This window comes from Gallinula chloropus (assembly GCF_964237585.1).
Source record: "Gallinula chloropus genome assembly, chromosome: 19".
NCBI lineage: Eukaryota > Metazoa > Chordata > Aves > Gruiformes > Rallidae > Gallinula > Gallinula chloropus.
In genome coordinates, this window is record NC_140104.1 from 10,924,826 (window position 1) to 10,930,224 (window position 5,399).

A 5,399-nucleotide genomic window follows, 5' to 3' on the forward strand; every position below is an offset into this window, starting at 1 on the left:
CTCCTCATTTCTAACCCAAATCTCCCCTGGCACAATTGCAGCCATTCCCTCTTGTCCTATCACAGGTTATCTGCAAGTAGAGGCTGACCCACAGCTCACCACAATGTCCCTTCAGGTAGTTGGAGAAAGCAATAAGGTCTCCCCTGAGCCTCCTCGTCTCCAGACTGAACAGTCCCAGTTCTCTCAGCTGCTCCTCATAAGACTTGTGCTTCAGACCCTTCACCAGCTTCTCCGCCCTTCTCTGGACAGGCTCCAGGGCCTTGATGTCTTTGGAGTGAGGGGCCCAAAACTGAACACAGTATTCGAGGTGAGGCCTCACCAATGCTGAGCACAGGGGGATGATCACCTCCCTGGTCCTGCTGGCCACACTATTTCTGATACAAGCCAGGATGCCATTGGCCTTCTGGGCCGCCTGGGCACACCGCTGGCTCATGTTCAGCAGAGTGCCAACCAACACCCCCAAGTCCTTTTCTTCTGTCTAGGAAATGGAAACAAGCAGAGCCTCTCTTGCAGGGAAAAGTCCTTCTGATCCCCCCTCCCCAGGGCTGGTGCATCTTCAGCCACTCTCTGAGGACAGCTGCCTGCTCAGTGCTGTAAAATGCCCAAGCAACACATCGTGCTGATTTATCCTCTTATTACCACAGCACATTGCAGTGTAAGAGTGGGTCTCACTAAGGAATAAGCCCCTGTTCCAGGGGGTGTTTTGCAAATACAGAGAGTCTCCAGCTTGATGGAACTTGCATAAACCATATTAACCTTGATGCTTCACCTGCCTGTATCATTACTTTACATACCAATCGCTAGGAGGAAGACACACTGCAGTGGAACATACCCAGAACATTCAGCACATCTCTTCTTACAGGTTTACTGAAAATCCATCAAATCACCCACATGGACATCCTGCTGCCTGGCTGCCTCTCTGCTAGAAAGACATTTTAAGTTGATACATCACTGCACATACACAGAAGGTCAATGAATGCATTTTTTTCTCCAAAAACTTGCTTTAAAAAAATTACCTGTCTCTTTTCTGGTTTTGGCAGTATTACTAATTGTCCTGAACAAACAGGATGAAAGAGGTAGGTCAGCATCTCCACCTCAAGCAAATACTTGGAGCAACTATTCAGAAACAAGGCCCACAAAGCAGGTTTTAATGCCCAAGGTCCATCCTGTCTAGGTCAACTCCTACTGAGTATATAGGTTTTTTTTCTCCTGTACACCAACTCCAGCTCCCAAACAAGAAATATAGCAATTTCTTCTGGCCTGAAGAGAGGAGAAAAGCACTTAAGTTGCTTGAATGTACCCAAGTAAGTATATTGAAGTATTTTAAGGCTGAAAAGGCAATTTCAGCTCATGTAGGAATACATCCATCCTAAATCTGACAGAGACCTATAATCAGAAATCGGTCTGTTCCAATAGCACAGATCCAAACACCTTTATGTTTCATGGGTTCTTTGTATGCTCACACACAAAGCTGCTTAATCCAGCTGTTCTCAGCAATCATTCACAAAAGCAAATGAATGAAAAAGAAATCATCAGCAGCCATCTCCGCTCCCACCCTTCAGTTGAGGGGAACAACAATTTGATTGCTTCAGTCAATGGACAAAACTCTTTTCTGTACCTTTAAATAAAAGGTTAATTGAGATATGGTGGAACCTGCTCTCACTTGGGCTTTCTGAAAACAAGGTTGTCCTGCCTGTTTCAAGGACTCTGGCCTCAGCTTTTGGAAGAGGTGAGGCAGGGAGCTGCCAACAGGTGACTTTTCTGAGACACACAGCAAAAGAACAGCATTGCAGAGAGCAAGCCAATTAAAATAATCTTCTATTTCTCCTTAAGCATTCGCTGCTGGCAGGGATTGAGCTCGAAGGCCTTCGTCTCAGCCAGCACCTTGCTGGATGGCAGCGGTGGCTGTTCTGAGGAGCCTCTGATCTGAAAGCAATAATGACTTGGTCAAAGCTAAACCATACTACCCAGAGGCACACATCATGCCATCTAATGAAGGGTGATGATAAAAGCTGCTACCCAGAGCTATAGCCACGTGGCACAGCTGGAGTAGGATTAAGCTGTCCAGTCTGAAGGGCTTCCTTAGGACTGTCTGCAGGTATGTGACATTGGGGTCTGGCTCTATCAGGGTACAGAAGACAAAAAGCAGCAGGGGACAAGGGCAGCCCCAAAGAGAGCAGTGAGACAGATCATGCTGGGGGATGTCAGAAATGTTCCAAATTAAATCACCTACTGGTTTGTTGTGGTGTTGATTCGGTTGGGTTTCTTCCCCAGAAACAGGGGGTGGTATTCTTTCTCTATGCTTATTTTAGCAAATGGACAATCTGCACACAACACCACACTCTTCTTACATGACACTTCCCAGAGACCCTCCGATTTCCCTGGAAAGTTTATACAAGTTTAGACAAAACAAGATGTTGGCTGCATTAGGGCATCAATACTGCTCCCATTATCTGTCCAGGTTCCCTTGAAATGGTTTTCTAGCTTACAGAATTTAAGAATCTACCTTATACACAGCTTCAACTGCAGTGAACCAGCCCTTATTCTGTGGTAGAAAGGCCAATGGTTTGACAGCCTGCAGAGTGAGGAGGACAGCTCTGCAGGACTAACATTGGCTGACTATGTCAACTCCACAGGATGGAGAAGTCCAGACCTGCAACGCCTCCATTCACAGGTACTTTGCTGTTTCTGGGGTCTTATGATGGGTCTGGAAAGGTGTGGAAAGACCAAAGCTCTGGTGACTCGGGGTTGCTCCATCTCCTTTTCAAATTTTATTCATTTTCACTCCTTTGAAGAAAGGGGATATTTTATTCAACTGCCAGGATTCACCATGTCACACCTGACCTGTGCTGCCATTACCAAGGCTCAAAAAAGCACCTACAAGAGTCCTTAGAATGGCAGCAAACATTCTTACCTTACAAACGTGTAAACTATGTGACTAAGAGGTGACCTGTCCAGGACCACACAAGTTCACAGCTAGAACAGAAAGGTCTAATGTCCCAGTTCTTATGCCAACCATTAGTTATACAGTGTCTCTGTTTCTTTTTCAAGTTTCCTGCAGGGAAAGGAGCAGTATTATTTATCTGACCTTACAATCTTCTATCTCAATAGAATTTACATTTATCATATGATGACTGAATGTTAAACCTCTGCAGAAGAGTGGGTCAGTCAGTGAGTAACAGAATTAGGACCACTGACCTCTGCTGACTCGGAGTACCAGTCTGCACACCACCAGACAACGAAGGGCTAACGGCTGCCTCTGTGCCAGCAGCTCCTTACAGGTACATGATATAAAATTCCTTTCACCTCTGTTTAGATTTCAGGAGACAAGCACCCACATCATGCACGCTCATGCTCATGCATACATCCACCTTCACATCCTTTTGGTGGTTTCAAAGGGGCAGGGAGACAAGAGGAGCCCCTCGCCCCCAGGGACTGCCTGCAAAGGGCACTAGTAGGGTCTAACAGCAGAATAACAAGGGAAATTTTTGCTCTACTGCAGTCTGCACTGCACCTACTCCAGGGATAAATAAAATTCCAATCTCCACCATCCCCAAGGCCGTCAATCTGACACCTTTTGTGAATACTAAATTCACACATACAAAGAACTTTCTCCTTTGTAGGGTTTGAAGCATCTCACACACCGTTTCCTACTGGTAACTGAACAAGCAGCATAATTTCATACCTGGCAATTTGAAGTCTCTTTTTCAGCAGTTTGGAATAATGGATTGTGTCTTTTGTTTGTCAGTGGGAACAGACAAATAAGGAAAAAAAAAAAAAAAGAAGAAAGTTTTAAGCAACATTTCCTCTAATAATAAAAGATCTATTTGCCAACTACTCCTGTTGGCTAATAAACAAAGGGAAAGTCAGATGTCCATTTTACAAAGTCTAAGGATCTTGGATTTTTGAGCTGGGAAAGTAGGACAACCTCCAGATACCTTGGGCAGATCCTGCCCTAACAACCGTGCAGCCAAAAGCGAGAACTGCTCCCTCATCGTGCATGCAGATCACCCATGCAGCCCAGCTGGACAGGGAGCTACTGAGAGCTCAACACACCATGCCTGAAAACAGTATTTACTTGTTGGACACAAGCTATAAAGAGCAACCAAGAAGTAATTAAGGTTCCTGAACACAACGGGGCAAAGAATATCAGCTCCAGTGCTGCTCGCTGCCCAGAAGATCTTACTACATCTGGACAGCTTCTCCAAGACCACCTCCCACAAACAATACTCTGAGTTTACGGCTTCCAAACACCTAAAAAAGCCTCTCTGCAGATTATTTTGCAAAGTCATTTTGAGTGAAGGAATATTTAAAGCTCTAGCCTTAAAAAAAAATGAATAAACCCATCCATATTTACATGCACTCTGTTGCTTGGTACAGCTAACAAGCTGCATGAAAGGCAGGCGCTGCGAGGCCACAAAAAAGCTCTCGTAAAGAAGGAAAAATTCAGGTATTCTTGCATTAAATTTTACCAACTTGAACAAAATCAGCCTGGTTGTATCAATCCTGCAGTTGGTTTTGGCTGCTCCCCTGACCCTGGCCAGGGCCCAACAGCAATCTTGGTGGAAGGCTGCTGTTAGTACTACCACAAAATTTATACAAACATCTGAAGCGTATGGGACAGTTCTCTGATAGAGCCCAACACAAGCGTGACAAGAAGTCACTGTGCAGTGCTTATTTAAGTATGTCCAGCGTGGTAAAACATATAGAAAGGTTACATGAAAAGAAAAAGGATCCCTGAAGCAAGGAGATATTTATAAAATGCCCGTATCTGACACATAATACGCATCACATCCTCCAGTAAGGCAGGAAGAAGTTATTTTTGAGAACTTGTTAGTAAAAACTGAGGAGAAATAACTGTGCTTCTCTGGCTCTCCTCTTCCTATTAAGCTAATTCCTATTGTATAAAGTCAGCTTGAAAGCTCCTTTCAATGAAAAAGGGGGAGGGAGGAGAGGAAGAATCAGATCTGCTTGTTTTTTGCGTTTGACATTCAGGTCTCGTCCCCCTGTTTTGTTTTCCTGGAGGACGCGGCGGCGGCGCAGACCTCGCAGAATGATGACATCACACCTACTGGGAAGGAGGAGGAAAAAAAAAAAGCCAAAGCCTAAGAGGAGGGAAGCAGCACTCCCTCAAACCAGAGCTCAGAACGATGGGCAGCTCTGCTTCTGGCTGTTAGCTTTCAGACTACTCAAAACTCAACATCTCCAGGGGTAAAGGAGTATTCCCTTCCCAGCCCTGACCCACGAGAGCAGCCCATCAAAACGGGGAGGGCAGCAGTGCTGATGCTCCCCAGGTCAGGCAGAACAACATTCAGAGGTGTTTACATGCTGTTCACCTACAGAGAGAACTCAAACACTATGCTGGTTTACACTCATTTATGCCCGTTTTCTTACTGAGT